General features: G+C 42.1%; 1 long non-coding RNA gene across 1 annotated transcript; it reads left to right on the forward strand.

Moving 5' to 3' along the window:
* The first annotated feature begins 515 nt into the window (after nucleotides 1-515).
* On the forward strand, nucleotides 516-8185 carry LOC121519277. Its single transcript, XR_005992695.1, has 3 exons — nucleotides 516-900; nucleotides 7840-7933; nucleotides 8067-8185. It is a non-coding gene; the product is annotated as an uncharacterized LOC121519277 (long non-coding RNA).
* Nucleotides 8186-18244: the final 10059 nt, after the last annotated feature.

Raw genomic sequence — 18244 nt, forward strand, 5'->3', positions numbered from 1 at the left:
AAATGAGAAAACTAGTAGTATTTTATGGAAAAAGGCAGCTTAAATGGGCAAAAAGTGGCAAAAAAGTTTCCCTTTCTTAAGGTTAAATAATATTTAAAATGACGACATAAAAGAGCCACATGTGGCTCCGGAGCCACAGGTTGAGTATCACTGCTGTAAATGCTCCTCATGAAGCTCACAGTTCAAAACCAGAGGTAAACAGAGACAGAGAGAGCTGAGTGCTGCTCGTTTCTCTCATCTTTGTTATTGTGCATGCCATAAACAGCACAGAACATGAAGGAGATACAGCAACAGAACAGCAGCTTCCTGCAGACACTCATGTTTGCTCTTTCAGCGCTCTTTCACATAACATTCAGCGTCTCCATGACATATTGAGCCTTTATGAAGAATTTGCAGCCAAATTTGCAGAAATGTGATCAAATCTAAGAATACTGCAGAGCTCATTTATCGTGCACATCAAACACTAACGGGGTAATTCCTAAATGATCAGAAGTCTCAGTTATCCCATGATAAACGGAGTTATGGTCAGTAAGATGGGATTAAAAACTTCTCAGAAATGATCAGACATGGGATTACTAAGACAAAGGCATCACTCCTTTAAACATAGAGAAGCATGGATGCTGGTCTGCAGGCTGTGGCACTAATGACCCCTCATACACCAGCGACCACCGCACTACAGCAAACACCAGCTGCTCTCTCTCTCTCTCTCTCTCTCTCTCTCTCTCTCTCTCTCTCTCAGTGTGCTCCCTCCTCTCCTCTCGGCGGTCAGTCGCTGCTCTGTCAGTCATCACAGTATTGTAATCGATTTGTTGTGAATCGGATCGATCAGTTATCGGAGCGGGATGAAGCTCCTCTGCAGCGGATCGATCCCCTTCCCCCTGCTGCTCCTCTGCCTTCCAGGTGAGAACATTTTCTGCTTCAATTCTCACACTTTGAGTTAAAAATGAAAACATATGGAATAAGGAGCTGCAGCAGAAGTTAGAAAAGTGATGCAGGAGAGAGAAGAGGCCGAAAAAAAGGCATTTTAATGTTTATTTAGGTGCATTTCTTTTATTTTTCTTTGTTTTATCGCTGGATTATTTCACTTCAGGATTATGCAGATCTTCTCTTTGCTTCATGCCTTTTTTCTTCCATTATCTATTAGCATGTAGACACTAATGTTGCTGTAAGTGCATAAAAGTTGAGGCTGCAGTCTTTGCAGAAATGTTTAAAATCTCCAGAAATAATTGACATCTGTCAGTGAGGATTAAAGTCATCGATCTGTTTCTTGGTTTTCTCTGTCTGAGCTGTGTCTGGAGTCTGATTGGATCCTATATTTAATCTCTGTCACTCTTAGAAAGCTGTAGAGGTGACCCTAGCCGCTCATATTAACTTTAGAAACTAGGAGGCTGCTCTCTGCTTTTTGAGCCTGTTTTAGTTCTTTTCATGATGCATATGTGGGATTTTAAGTGTGGCACCTTTTGTGCCCATATTTACTTTTTTAAGCCTTTTTGCAGAGACAGAACTGCAAAAAAGGGAGAGGGTGAGGATATGGCACAGATAGCACTGATCTGAACCCGTGCCATACGCCCTTTAGGACTCCAGCCTCTCTACTTGTGGCACGCGAGCTCACCGCTAGGCCACCAGTGTCCTAAATGTTCCACAGCGCTCAGATTTTTACATGCAGGGCTGTCAGATGATCCGTTTTTAATCGCTGAATGCCAATAGCTCTATTGAAAATGTTTAAGCCCATACTGATGGTGTGGAAGAGTTAGTGACTCAAACACAGCCGTAGAGATTTATGATGATGGATTATCTGAACTAGCGCCGCACCGTTACACTAGTGTGGTCTGAAACGACTTAAAGCGAGGAGACAGCCTCAGAGTAATGCGCTGATTCTGTTAAAAGCACTGTTTACATGGAGGAAAAATATGCAGGAGTGCATGTACAAAATGACTCGCAGGCGTCCAGTGATCCCGGCTAATGTGACGGCGTCTACACTGCAGTGTTACGTCTGATTTTAAACTGATGTTAAATGTTGAACCGTGTGCACCAGCTGGGCTGAGACCTCAGTGATTCACACTGACACCAGCAGAAAGACTCCAACGGAAGACTCTGGACCAACAGAGACATTCATCAGGCTGGATCGGTACACAAGATTTCAAAATGCACCAAAAAAACTATTTAAAAAACCTGGGACAAAAGACAAGGTCACAAAACACACTAAAGAGGTCAGAATCTTACAGGAACAGACGAGGGAACGCTGGGACAGGAGACGAACTGACAGGGACGGAAAAGACTGGAGGGACCAAACGGCCGGTGTCTGTGACGGCTGACGGATTTTTAATCTGAAATGAGAAATTAGAAACGAAAAACAGCGGTTTCCCAGCTACTGTTTAAAAACAAACCACAGAAAAACAACCATGGGTTCTGTCAGACTGTTCAGATTCAGAGTCAAAAAACAAAGAAAACTGGTTTTGGTTTTCTGTTTCTTTTTTTTTTCCTAAAAGAAATGACAGGATGAAAATCATTCTCATCCCATAATTTTTGGAATGCTGGTGGTGAAACATTATTTTTCCCCACCTGGTGTAGGCGATGTCAAAAAAGAATGTTACAATATCAGTGTTCTGTTTTTATTCTTTGTTTTTATCTGAACACCAAAAGAAAAATGAAAATGGAACCTTTGGTTTGTTTTTCTTTCTGAAAACCATAAAAAAAAAGACAAAAGACGAGGTCAGAAACACTAAAGAGTTGAGAATCTTACAGGAATAGACGAGGAACGCTAGGACACTGGAGGACTGAGGGACTAAACGGTCAGCAGGGCCGTTTCTAGCTTTGTGGGGGCCCTGTGCAAGATGCTGTTTGGGGGCCCCTAATTTACAAAACTACGATGGAAAGATTCCTGATCCAGTAGATGATCCATGAACATGCTAATGAAGCATGCAGGATGACCTCTTACATTAAAATTAAAGATCGTAAGTTGAGCCACTCAAGCAAAACAACAAGGAAGACAAAAATCCTCTCTAAGGCCGGCCACGGACTAGACCAGTCAGCCAGACTGTCAGATCACTGGAGACCACACACCTGCCGACCTGCCTACGACCTTGCGTGATCATGTGACTTCAGAAAAAAAAGAAACATGGAAACCTGTCGATAATGTCTTTCTCACAGCAGGCTGTCCTGGCGTGTGTTACAGGTGAAGCAACAATCATAAAACATGGAAAAGACTCAGAGTGAAATCCTATCTGGGATTAAGTCAAAGTTGTGTTCATGGTTGTGAGCTGTGAACGTACGTATGATCTGGCTGTGATGCTACCCAGTCTGCTCGCTGTCATTGGTTGTTGTGGGTGCTCCGTCAGCGGCACTATGACCTAGAACAGTAAATATCAAACATGTTTGATATTTACGATACGGGATTTTTGGAGGCTACGGCGTGATTTGGAGCAGTAAAATAATCGTGATGACACCACACACATGCAGACTGCTCAGACGAACAGTCGTTTGCGACGAGGCTCCTCACGGGATTGATGGATTCCCCCACAACTGTCGGGGAGGCCCAAATCGGGCTTAAATTCCTGTAGTGTGTGGCTGGCCTAAGTCAATAAATAAAACTCAGTGAATTTCAAAATGGTTTATGTTTAAAGCAAGAACACAGCTGATGTCACTCACTGACTAGCCTTCATCCGAGGCTAGCTGAGGACAAATAGACTATTTTTGTGACCAAAAGGGAAAAAAAGAGAAAATGGCCTGTTTTTTTTTTGTTTGTTTGTTTTTTGTTTTTTTCATTTTGACCTGCCAGAAAATACACTGACCCAGTCATTCCCATCCTTTCTGTCAATTTTGACTTAATTTTGCTTCAAAAACTGTCAACAGCTTATCATTGAGGCCTTTCTTATTCTGAAATCCTGCTTTTGTTTTTAAGCATATACATTTAGAGACAAAGCTCTCTAAGGCCTTGTTTACATGACGTTTTACTTCGTTTTCCGTTTTCGTTTCCAAAAAGTTCCACATTTACACGGCAACGTTTTGAAAACAATCTCCGTCTACACGAGAACGCAGGAAACAGAAAAACGCTGTAGTGAGGGGATTTACTGCACGATAAAACTGTCTGTGCAACAGGGACAGTGTGTTTCATGTGTTTTTGAGAATATGTAATATTTTTATCACACACGTGTGCATGAGAGTAATTCATCACTGAATCCTCCTCATCACCATCGTAGCACGGCAGCGAAAATTTACAGCACATATAAACACAAAAATGCAAGTCCAGTCTTATTATAACGAAATCCTGTTAAGACTGTTTGATTTTCCAGGGATAAATTTTCTCCTGAATCTTTGATTTCTCGAGGATTTTCTCTGAAAGTGCAGCGCTTCCTGCTTTTAGTGCAGCAAAAGAATGATAGCCTTTTCAGAATATTTCTATTTCCCCTTTTTCAATTTTGTCTGCTTCTTGAAGTGATGAACTCTTTCTTAACCTTAACACAGAAGCTTTAATCCCGTCTCCTCATATGTAGGAGGAGGAGGAGACGGGAGTCTACGGGCTGAAGGTAGTTATTACAAGTTAAAGACAAAAGATAAAGTCTAAATCTTTTCTGAGAAGCAGATATAAAGGAAAATAGAAATATCATACTGAAGAAAGGCTCCGGCTGCACTCATGTGCAGCGCCGCGCTTTCTGAGAAAATCCACCAGAAGTTAAAGTCTGTAGGAGCTGAATATGTCTGTGGGGAATGAATTATTCTCAGCAGATATCTACGTTACAACAAGACTGATGTAGCAAAGCATTTGTGTGTTTATATGAGCTGTGAAATTTCTCTGCCTCACTACGATGATGATGATGACGGTGATTATCATGATGATCGATAAAAAAGGTAAAAGTAATCATTTTCAAAATTAATAGCTTGACTTTATCTAAAGAAACTGGCACTGATGGCCCTCTAAACCAGAATAATGCGTCCCCTTTTCTAAATCCAGATGTCTGTGACTTGAAAAGCTGAATCATAATAAACTACAACGGACTCGAGCGGCCATGGCTCGCTTCACAGTGCTGCCACACTTATGCTTGACAGCACATGTGCGTTTTCAGAAAGTGTCGTTTTCCCTGTTTACACAGAGACGGGGGCGTTTTGAAAAACGTCCACTCTGGAGCCCGTTTCCAAATTCCTCCGTTTTCAGGTGCCAAAACGCAGTTCTCGTGTAAACCAACAGCCAAAACGCTACAGAAGTCTTGTGTTTTCACCTGAAAACGTTGTTGTGTAAACAGGGCATTAATTCTCCTCAGATGAGGTTGAGCATTCAGTGTCGGGCCCCTGTTGGCCTGTGGGGTCCTGTGTGTTTGTGTAGTCCACATGTAGCAAGAACCGGCCCCGACAGTCAGTGGAGTTTACGACCAACAGATTTTAAAGAAATCCAAAAACAAGAGTAGTTACCGTTTCTGTGACCCTTCTTTTTTGATCCAAACACAAACATAAAAGATGTGAATTAAACCTTTATTTATTTATTTATTTATTTATTTATTTATTTATTTATTTTCAACACTGAAAAAAGAGAAACAGAAATGAGGAAAAAAACAGAAAATTAAAACCCAAACAACTTTTCATTTTCCATTTTTTTAAATTCTCATTTTAACACAAACTGCCTGAAAGAGCAAAGATGGCCCACGGTATAAAAGATGTTACATCACCAGGGTTCCACTCTGTAGCTGTTCTGTATTGATCAGAATGCTCAAGCAATAAACTCAGAACAAATTTCAAAATAAAATCCATATCTCTTTGGAGAACAAAAAATATGTTTTTAATTCTCAGTTTAATTTGAGGCATCAACGATTAAAGTTTCTATTTTTTATGTTTTGTTCTCATAAATCAGTGACTAGGGAACAGCACATTTCTTTATTTTGATTTCCATTCTTTTCTTTAGTTTTCTCTTTTTTCAATTTTCAATAAAAATGTGAATAAATGAAAAACAATTCTTATTTATCTTACCTTTTCAGCAGAGTACAGAAAGTACAGAACACTAGTAGTGTAACATTCTTTTTTCACAACACGTGCAGTAGGTCATAGACACAGGAAAAAGAATGTTACATCACCAGCGTTCCACTCTTTACTCAGCTTTTGTTTCAAAAAATCGTCATTTTACATTCAGTCATTTCTTTTTGGAAAATGACAAAAATAGAAATGAAAAAAATATTTCTTTATTCTAAGTTTTATAAGAACTGACTGAAATGGTTATATTTAGTAGGATGGATGGATGGATGGATGGATGGATGGATAGACGGATGGATGGATGGATGGATGGATAGATGGATGGATGGATAGATGGATGGATGGATGGATGGATGGATGGATGGATAGACGGATGGATGGATGGATGGATGGATAGACGGATGGATGGATGGATGGATGGATAGACGGATGGATGGATGGATGGATAGATGGATGGATGGATGGATGGATGGATAGACGGATGGATGGATGGATGGATGGATGGATGGATGGATGGATAGACGGATGGATGGATGCATAGACGGATGGATGGATGGATGGATGGATGGACGGATAGATGGATGGATGGATAGATGGATGGATGGATGGATGGATGGATAGATGGATGGATGGATAGATGGATGGATGGATGGATGGATGGATGGATGGATAGACGGATGGATGGATGGATGGATGGATAGATGGATGGATGGATAGATGGATGGATGGATGGATGGATGGATGGATGGATAGACGGATGGATGGATGGATGGATGGATAGACGGATGGATGGATGGATGGATGGATAGACGGATGGATGGATGGATGGATGGATAGATGGATGGATGGATAGATGGATGGATGGATGGATGGATGGATGGATGGATAGACGGATGGATGGATGGATGGATGGATGGATGGATGGATGGATAGACGGATGGATGGATGCATAGACGGATGGATGGATGGATGGATGGATGGACGGATAGATGGATGGATGGATGGATAGATGGATAGATGGATGAATCGATGGATAGATGGATGGATGGATGGATGGATGGATGGATAGACGGATGGATGGATGGATGGATGGATGGATGGATGGATGGATGGATGGATGCATAGACGGATGGATGGATGGATGAATCGATGGATAGATGGATGAATCGATGGATAGATGGATGGATGGATGGATGGATGCATAGACGGATGGATGGATGGATGAATCGATGGATAGATGGATGGATGGATGGATGGATGCATAGACAGATGGATGGATGGATGAATCGATGGATAGATGGATGAATCGATGGATAGATGGATGGATGGATGGATGGATGGATGGATGGATGGATGGATAGACGGATGGATGGATGGATGGATGGATGGATGGATGGATGCATAGACGGATGGATGGATGGATGAATCGATGGATAGATGGATGAATCGATGGATAGATGGATGGATGGATGGATGGATGGATGGATGGATGGATGGATGAGGAGAAAGTTGTGACTACAGTGGACTAACCCTGCTTTACTATGTGTATTAAACCAGTAGCTCTCTAATCCTAATGTGATCCTGAACTCGCTCTGATTGGTTAAATTATTGTATTTTGGTGGTTAATTCTGGATTAGAAACAGGAAATGTCTGATAAAAGCCTACAGGTGAAATTTATGGGTAAAGTTGCTCATATGAGGAAGAGAAAATATTAGAAATAGGACAAAAATAAGAATAAACCTAAATAATAGGTAAAAAAATACACTACACCTGAATAATGACATACAGCTGTAGAAAGAGCTTTAATTTCCCTTCTGTGACCTCTGAACTCTTCTTCATGGCTTTGAACGCTGCTTTTGTCTCCCCCTTCTTATCATCCAGACCCACAAAGAATCCTGAACGCCCCCGCTCGCTGCCCTGCTCGATAAAGGCGGTAAAAGAGCGAGCGTATGAGGGAGACTGATACAAGCTGCAGGTTAAAGACAGAAAAAGAGGAAAAATGACGAAAATCTTGTGTGCAGACTTCATATTTGATGCTTGTTATTCATGGAGAATTTCAGAATTTTAATATCAAACATGTTTGAAATATCCCTTTTATTTATCCTCAGATTTAACCTGTCCAATCCTGGTATCAGCAGCTCTGGCCTCGTGAAAAACCAGGACAACGGTGTCTGAAAAAATTCAACCGATCAGATTCATTTCGGGAAACACATCTTTTAGTTTGGAGGTAAAAACCTGCTCTAAACCCACCTCATAGAATCTGTGACCCTGTTTCACCAAGAACAGGAGAACTAGACCTACCTATGATAAACAGGCAGAGCCAGACTGATGCTGACCACGCAGGAACATCCAGCAAATCCAGACCCAGGCAGAAACCTGAACCAGAACCAGACTCTATAGAACAGGCAGAAACCTGAACCAGAACCAGACTCGTATAGAACAGGCAGAAACCTGAACCAGAACCGGACTCTATAGAACAGGCAGAAACCTGAACCAGAACCGGACTCTATAGAACAGGCAGAAACCTGAAACAGAACCGGACTCTATAGAACAGGCAGAAACCTGAACCAGACCGGACTCTATAGAACAGGCAGAAACCTGAACCAGAACCAGACTCGTATAGAACAGGCAGAAACCTGAACCAGAACCAGACTCGTATAGAACAGGCAGAAACCTGAACCAGAACCGGACTCTATAGAACAGGCAGAAACCTGAACCAGAACCGGACTCTATAGAACAGGCAGAAACCTGAACCAGAACCGGACTCTATAGAACAGGCAGAAACCTGAAACAGAACCGGACTCTATAGAACAGGCAGAAACCTGAACCAGACCGGACTCTATAGAACAGGCAGAAACCTGAACCAGAACCAGACTCGTATAGAACAGGCAGAAACCTGAACCAGAACCAGACTCGTATAGAACAGGCAGAAACCTGAACCAGAACCGGACTCTATAGAACAGGCAGAAACCTGAACCAGAACCAGACTCGTATAGAACAGGCAGAAACCTGAACCAGAACCGGACTCTATAGAACAGGCAGAAACCTGAACCAGAACCGGACTCTATAGAACAGGCAGAAACCTGAACCAGAACCAGACTCGTATAGAACAGGCAGAAACCTGAACCAGAACCGGACTCTATAGAACAGGCAGAAACCTGAACCAGAACCAGACTCTATAGAACAGGCAGAAACCTGAACCAGAACCGGACTCTATAGAACAGGCAGAAACCTGAACCAGAACCAGACTCATGTAGAAAAGGCAGAAACCTGAACCAGAACCAGACTCTATAGAACAGGCAGAAACCTGAACCAGAACCAGACTCGTATAGAACAGGCAGAAACCTGAACCAGAACCGGACTCTATAGAACAGGCAGAAACCTGAAACAGAACCGGACTCTATAGAACAGGCAGAAACCTGAACCAGACCGGACTCTATAGAACAGGCAGAAACCTGAACCAGAACCAGACTCGTATAGAACAGGCAGAAACCTGAACCAGAACCAGACTCGTATAGAACAGGCAGAAACCTGAACCAGAACCGGACTCTATAGAACAGGCAGAAACCTGAACCAGAACCGGACTCTATAGAACAGGCAGAAACCTGAACCAGAACCGGACTCTATAGAACAGGCAGAAACCTGAACCAGAACCAGACTCATATAGAACAGGCAGAAACCTGAACCAGAACCAGACTCGTATAGAACAGGCAGAAACCTGAACCAGAACCGGACTCTATAGAACAGGCAGAAACCTGAACCAGACCGGACTCTATAGAACAGGCAGAAACCTGAACCAGAACCAGACTCATGTAGAAAAGGCAGAAACCTGAACCAGAACCAGACTCTATAGAACAGGCAGAAACCTGAACCAGAACCAGACTCGTATAGAACAGGCAGAAACCTGAACCAGAACCAGACTCATATAGAACAGGCAGAAACCTGAACCAGAACCAGACTCATATAGAACAGGCAGAAACCTGAACCAGAACCAGACTCGTATAGAACAGGCAGAAACCTGAACCAGAACCAGACTTAATTAACAGGCTAATACCTAGAACAGAACCAGACTGATGTGGAACAGGCAGAAATGTTGCACAGAGCCAGACTCCCGTTGATAAAAACCTCTAGCAGGGCCAGACTTTAATAAACAGGCAGAAACCTCCAGCATGCTGGACAGCCATCTGCTGAAGCTTAAAGAGCCTGTAAAGTAGAAATAAATCAGTATTTAGGTTTGTTGTTTGACAGCTCACTGTGTTTCAGTCAGATTAAACATCTCTAAGTTTATAAAATTAAACTTTAAAATCATGAAAAATGAGGCAGTAAAATCTGCTCCAGGATGGCGTGGGCGTGTCTGTTAATGAGCTGAAGCCACGCCCACTCAGGAGAAATACAATCCTCTCAGATTTAAATAATGCTACAATCTAATTGGAGGAAAGCACTCATGCTATTAGCCCCGCCCCCTGACCTTACATTGACCTCATGATCAGAGCACAGCTGCCTGGCTCTGGTCCAGAGAAAAGACTAATGCCCCGTTTCCACGACAACGTTTTGCTTCGTTTTCCGTTTTCCATTTTCATTTCAAAAATGTTCCACTTTCTGGCGGCAACATTTCCAAAACCATCTCCGCTCACATGAGACTGCGGGAAACACCAAAAACGATGTAGTATACATGCCAGGCCAGTAGATGGCGATGTGATTTTCGTGCCTGCACCAGATTCTGACTCGACCCATATGCCGTGCAAGCACGAAATACGTCTCCGCTGATCCAAGTGATGGTGAGATAAATCAACTCTTTGTTGGAGAAGTAAATTCAAAAGTGTGAGGAACACCAACAGTACACCGGTGTCGGCCATCTTTTGTTTTAGGCTTTCCATCCGTGCATGCGTTATAAGCCCTCTTGTGGATATTTACTGCAGCCGCAGTGCACATGTTCGTTTTCAGAAACTGCCGTTTTTCCTGTTCACACGGAAACGGAGACAGGGGCGTTTTGAAAAACTTCCATTCTGGAGCCCATTTCCAAAAAGCTCTGTTTTCAGGCACCAAAATGCTGTTGCAGTGTAAACAGACAGCCAAAACGCTACCAACATTTGCGTTTTCACTCGAAAATGTCGTCGTGTGAACGGGACAAAACTCTGTTTTCTGTCTCAAATCTCTGTTCTGATGCTGTCAGTGATCCATAGACCACTGTGGCTGATAGATTTGGTAAATTTACCTCACAGTGAAGAAAAAAACTGCATTTAACTGACTGTTAACTTTAATAAAGGCAGAGACATCAGCTAACAACAGACTGGACTGAGATGAACTGCTCTGTGGTTTTAGATTGGAGTGCATTAGGTGTGTTTGTTTGTTTGTTTGTTTGTTAGCAATATAACTCAAAAAGTTGTGGACGGATTTTGATGAAGTTTTCAGGAAATGTCAGAAATGGCATAAAGAAGAACTGATTAGATTTTGGGACTGATCTGGATCACCGTCTGGATCCAGGATTTTTTTAAAGGATTCTGTACTATTGGGAGATAGGGCTAATGGCGGAAGTCTGTGCTGTTACCACTTTACACCAGGAGATGGCGGGCATGAGTAACCTCAATCCCAGCAGCATCTTTTTGTTTGTTTCTATTCAAAGTTTTGGAGTTTATAGAGTTTGAAAGACACACACCCGGTCGAGGAGACGAGTCAGAGCGTAACGGAGAGAAAGACAGCGAATTGTAGCGAGAATACTCACAATGCTGGGAGGAATAGAGGAATATTCACCCTCTGCCATGACTTCCAGTCATCCAGTGAGACCATGGGTGCTTCCACCATGACAGTCCACCCGTAGTGAAGCCAATGCTTTGCCTCACCGTGTCTCCACCCCACCAGGGAGGGAGTAATCGGTGAATGCCATGATGGGGGGCACACGGGGACGGGTCCAGGAATTTTTTAAGGATTCTTCACTATTGGAAGATAGGGCTAATGGTGGAGGTCTGCACTCTCTGAGTGCTTTTCTAGTTATATTTAGTAAATGAAGCTGGCCAACCACAACAGGATCTCTGTATGCTCTCTTTATTTCTGATGGCGTTCAATGTTGTCAAGTTTATTTAACTGAAACCAGCAGAACTACCAGAGAAACCTGGGACTAAGAGGAGCGTTTGCACCTGATGCCTTAGTTTATGCTAGAGTTAATCAGACGAGGGGTCCCTGCTGGAATCAGGGCTGTGGTCGGTGATGAGGATGCAGCTGTGATAAGATGCTGGATTAAACCTGTCAGTCAACCGTCCACTCAGATAAGAGGACAGAGAGCAGAGAAAGATATGATCTCTAAACACTACTGACGCCCCACAACAGAGGTTTTATTGTTTCCTCTCCAGGTGGCGATGCAAGCTCCAGGGATGTCACGGGACCAGAATCTCTGATGTCAAAAAGATTCAAGTAAAAATCTAACACTGGAAGCTGTGCTGATAGTATTCATTGTTTTAAAAAGGAATCAAAGTATCAAAAATTAATTCCAAAAAAGTTGGGGCGCTGTCTAAACTGTAAATAAAAACGTGAACTCATATTTGATTTACAACAGAAGATAAACAACATGCCAGATGTTAAACAGAGACATTTTACCGTTTCAGGGAAAATATCAGCTAATTTTAAATTTGATGGCAGCAGCACATCTCAAAAAACTAGGGACAGGGTAACAAATGCTAGAAAAGTAAGAGGTACTAATGAGAAACAGCTGAAAGGAGAATTTAACAGCTGATTTTACAACTTCTCTGGACCAACGTTCATCTTAACATGGACTGAGGCTACATGGAAAACTGTTCTGTGGTCACATGATTCAACATTTGAATTTGATGGCAGCAACACAGCACAAAAAAGTAGGGACGGGGCCATGTTTACCTTTAACAACAGTCTGTTAACATCTGGGAAGTGAGGAGACCAGCTGATGGAGAGGAATGTTGTCCCATTTTTGTCTGATGTAGGATTCTAGCTGCTATGATGTAGGTTCTCTGATGCTCCAAATGTTTTCTGTTGGTGAAAGATCTGGACTGCAGGCAGACCAATTCAGGACCCGGACTCTCCTCCTGTGAAGCCATGCTGTTGTGATGGATGTGGTCTGTGGTTTAGCATGGTCTTGCTGAAATAGTGGCAGCCTTCCCTGACAGAGACGTTGTCTGGATGGGAGTATATGTTGCTCTAAAAGCTCTCTCTACTTTTCAGCATTGATAGTTCCTTTCCAGATGTTAGAGCTGCCCACGCCATAGGCACTAATGCAACTCCATACCATCAGAGATGCAGGCTTTAGACCTGAGCCAGGAGAACAAGCTGGATGCTCCCTCTCCTCTTTAGTCCACAGGACACGGCGTCCAAGATTTCCTCTGACCACAGAACAGTTTTCCATGTTTCCTCTGACCACAGAACAGTTTTCCATGTTTCCTCAGTCCATGTTAAATGAGCTTTGGTCCAGAGAAGACCGTTTTTCTGGATCCTGTTCACATATGGCTTCTTCTCTCCATGATCCAGCTTTAGCTGTCATTGGTGGATGTCTAATGTTGACAGGACCCCGGCTATAACGGAGGAATCACAGGATGAGGAAGAGGAACCGTGATGATGATTAGAGAGAGTTAGTGAGCGTGTGAGAGAAGGATGAGTCAGGATTGAACTCTGATACTGGAGGTGAAAACCGTCCTCCTTTATGTAATAATCCCAGACAGAGCAGATAAACTGTTTTTGTTGATTCTGAATATTTTTAATCAGCATCCAGTCAGTTTAGGTTTTTATCCCTCTGTCAGGCGATGAGACGATGAGGCCAGAAAAAGATCCTAAAATGATGAGAGCATCTCTCTAACATGTTTATAATCTCCACATGATCCCGTCCGTCTGATTGTTCAGTTTAGACGTCCCTTCAGTGGAAACACAACAGTTTTATTCTGAGGTCACATTTATTACTAATGTCTCTACAGCCAGGGCCAAAGCATCAGGACTCCACTAAGGGTGGAGAGAGCCCAAGACTGTTGTACTCGAGTAAAAGTAATGTAACTTTGATTAATATTTACCTATGTAGATGTAAAATTACTGGTCTATTAATACTGACTTAGAGCACTGAGAACTCGGTAGTTTTACCTGAGGAAAAGCAAGATAATATGATTCATCAACCACTTTGTTCCATTGTTTTTTTTGTTTTTTTGTTTGTTTGTTTGTTTGTTTTTTGATGAACCAACAGGTGGAGCTTTGTTACTCAACCCTGCTCAAGTAAAGAGCCAAATTATTGAACAATACCTTTGAATAACCACAATACAAGTGGTGAAAAGGGGCTGAGTAGGTATGAAATGTCAAAAAATGGGTGAAAAAAAAAGATACAGATGGCAAAAATTGTCAAAAAGCGACAAAAACATAGAAAAAAAAAGTGAAATGTACGGAAGTAAATCAGCCATCTGAGTTTGAATTTGAATTTCTAAAACTGAATTTTTTTAGCATTAAAATTGGATTTTGAATTTGAAAAAAACATCACATTTCTAGCACCGATTTTTTTTTGCCACTGAATTTTTATCCGATGCAAAAAAATGTCTAAAAAAATTCAGTTTTTAAAAATTCAACATTGAAAAATAATTCAGCATTAAAAAATTCAACAGCAAAAAATTCAACTTCAGCATCAAAAGAGACCGAGTAAACCATCCATGTCTCAATTGATCTAACATCCAGCCAATCAGGTTACGCTCCCTCAGTCATGTGACAGAGACCCACGAAGCTTCATCAGCAATGTCGGCCAATGGAGGAGATCGTTCCTCGGTAAGTGTGTCGACTTTCTCTGCCATTTGTGTTCATAAAATCCAGTCCTAGATATTACCCTACACATCCACACAGTAACGCACTTTAGCAAATGTTACTGGACTTTATTTCAGGAGACCACATTAGGATTCAAAAGGACACTTAAAATATGCTCAGTATGGATTATTAAGCAAGTCTGTTTGTCAGCGTGTGGAGTCGCTAACTAACAGCAACCACGATTTGCTTTCACCGCTAACACCATCACGGTGTATCAAGTTCGCCAAAGAAAACCGTGCCCACTTGCTAGTTGGCAAATTTAGCTCATTGCTAACACAGTTTTCATGGTCTCTTTTGATGCTGAAGTTACTTTTTTAACACTGAATTTTTTTTCGATGTTGAATTTTTAAAAACTGAATTTTTTGAGACATTGAATTTTTTTCAAACAGACTTTATTTTCACATCAGATAAAAATTCAGTGCCAAAAATTGGACGGTTTTTCAAATTCAAAATCCAATTTTGATGCTAAAAAATTCTGTTTTAGAAACATAAATTCAAACTCTGATGGCACTGATTTACTTCCATAGAAATGTGACTAAGGCAGGAAAAAAGCAGCAAAAAGGAAAAAAATGGGTAAGAATGGGGGAAAATGGCGTTTAATGGCAAAAGGCAGCTTAAACATGTGGAAAGTGGGAAATAATGTCAAACAAGGGGGCAAAGGTTGCAAAAAGGATGAAAGGAGTTAAAACTGGTGAAAAGGGGATAAAACGAGCAAAAAGTGGCAAAAAATAAGTGACTAAAGTGGGCTTCAAGCTGTAAAAATGGATTATAAGTGACAAAAAATGGATAAAGGGGAAAAAATGGTTGAAAAGGAGCAAAGTAGGCTTAAAATTGCAATTATTGGGTAAAAATGAGAAGGAAAAAGGGCAGAAAGTGACAAAAATGGGTGAGAGGTGACAAAAAAAAGTTAAAGGTGGAACAAAAGGGTCAAAAGTGGAAAGAGTGGGAAAACGGGGGGAAAAGTGGCAATAAAAGGGGAAACAGCAACAAGCAGGACAAAAGAGGCAAAAAACAGGATACGAACAGGCAAAAAGTGGCAAAAGTGGGCTTAAAGCAGTCAAAATGGATTTAAAGTGGCAAAAAAAGAAAATAGGGGCAAAAAATCTAAATAAGGTCAATGGAAACATATAAATACAAAATAAGGTTGATAATGAAAGCCAACTGTAAAAGCTTGGGAAACAAAACTGATTAATGGATAACTTCTGAGGTCAAAGTTTCCCTGTTTTAAAGGTTTTTCGGGGGAATAATGTTTCAAATTCAGACATTAAAGAGCCACATGTTGAGTAACACTGAGGTAGAGGACGGACCAATCACGTTAGCTCTGCCTGTTGTTGCTATGCAAGTCGTTAGGAGGAGCTGTGGTGGAGTTATAGGACTTGGACTGAGATGATGAGTGTGTACGTGTGTGTGTGTGTGTGTGTGTGATAGAATGTTGGGACTGTCTCAGTGAGATCAAAGCAAATCTCACAGCATAGCAACAGTGGGTAGAGCTAACGTGATTGGTCCATCCTCTACCTGTTTCCTATTGGCCGGTTAATAAAAAAGCATAAATACATGTAGAGCACAGAGGAAGTTTGGTATCAGAGCGTCTCCGTCTCACCTACAGCAGAATCAACCAGAATGGGAGGAGAATGGTTAGAAGGACATCTGAGCATGCTCCCTGGATCAGTGTGTGGTGACTGTAAGCAGACTGACCTGTAACCATCATACAGTAAAATGTGGCCTACATTTAGACAGACACTGGAATGAGCCACCAGCAGCTAAATAAAGCCTGAACAGTTGTGATTTATTCCTCAAAGCAGCTTAGAAACCATATTTTAAGTGGAGGATGAAGCCCGGCCTCATGTTGACTTAACATGCCATCATCTGCTCTCTGCACTTAGCCGTGATGCTCTCCCCATCTGTGCTGAGAATGTATGGACTCACCGTTACACCAGGATGCTGCTGATGAGCAGAGCTATCAGGATGATGATAGAACTAATGATGAGGATGAATATGTGCTGCATTCTGTGTGTGTCAGTGTAAGTGTGTGTGTGAGCCAGCTGGCCCGCTCTCAGGGCTGTTAGCGCTAACCTCCTCACAGTCCATGCCGCCGCCGCCGCCTCACAAACTGCTGACTCGGCTGATCAGTGGAGCGTGTGGAAGTCTGAACAGTGAGCAGAGACGATAACGGGCAGAGCTGCAGGTTCACACTTGGAGAGGTTTCACCTGCCAGACAATTAGCAAAAGGATGTCACCATTAGGAGACAGAGCAGGGATACTAATGCAGTTAGCCCAGTCAATTAAACTGGTTTGGTTTTAAAGCAGGTTTATGTGGTTATAAAGCAGGTAAATGAGGATTTAAAGTAGGTTAAGGTGTTTTTAAAACATGTTTAGGTGGATCTAAAGCAGGTTAAGGGCAGCTAGAATCCTAAATCAGACAGGAATGGACAACATCCCTCTCCATCAGCTGGTCTCCTCATTTCCCAGATGTTTACAGACTGTTGTTAAAAGAAGAGGAGATGATAGACAGTGGTAAACTTGGCCCTGTCCAAACTTTTTTGAGTTGTGTTGCTGCCATCAAATTCAAATGTGGTTTCCTCTGACCACAGAACAGTTTTCCATGTTTCCTCTGACCACAGAACAGTTTTCCATGTTTCCTCAGTCCATGTTAAATGAGCTTTGGTCCAGAGAAGACGGACCACGCTGTTTCTGGATCCTGTTCACATCTGGCTTCTTCTCTCCATGATCCAGCTTTAACTGTCATTGGTGGATGGCACGGCCAACTGTGTTGACAGACGATGATTTCTGGAACGTTCCTGAGCCCATGCAGGGATTTCACTACAGAATCATGCCTGTTTAATGCAGAGGCCCCTGAGGGATTCTCTGAATGTGTTGGTGATGATATGGACTGTAGATGGCCTTAAAAGGATCAGGTTGTTGTCTTTTTGTGAGATGAACACCTGGTTGAGCGTGTGAAGGTGGAGCACTCATCATCGATCAACAAAACTCCAAAAAAGGAAAATCTTTAGGAAGATGAGCGTTGATCCTTCCATCAGCACTGAAACGTTCTCACACCTCACTGAAACCCTCCCCGCTCTCCTTTCTCATGGCTGTGTATAAATAATGTCATTTTTAATGGATGCCTGGCCCGTGCTTGTTCTAAGGTCGTGTTTAGAATGAAGGCTTGGACACAGATGTATTGTTCAGAGTTAAAATGACTTAAACATGCAGAGTCTGGACTGGATATCACAGAAACCATCATCACGCTTTAAATCCTGAGCCAAGGAGCTCATAAAGAGTCTTCTATCTCACAGCGTCCTCCATCATGGCCGCTGTCTCCAGCTCTCTTATGAATTATTTAAATAACTGTGCTTTCAGGATCAAATGTGCTCAGAGTTTAAAACAACAGCTTTACAAGACAAAATGAGAGCAGAATAATCCTTCAAACGCGAACGTCTCCATCTCTGTCGTGGTGTTTTTACGTCAGTCTGACAGCTTCACAGCTTCATCT

The sequence above is a fragment of the Cheilinus undulatus genome, linkage group 12 (genome assembly GCF_018320785.1).
Source record: "Cheilinus undulatus linkage group 12, ASM1832078v1, whole genome shotgun sequence".
Taxonomy (NCBI): domain Eukaryota; kingdom Metazoa; phylum Chordata; class Actinopteri; order Labriformes; family Labridae; genus Cheilinus; species Cheilinus undulatus.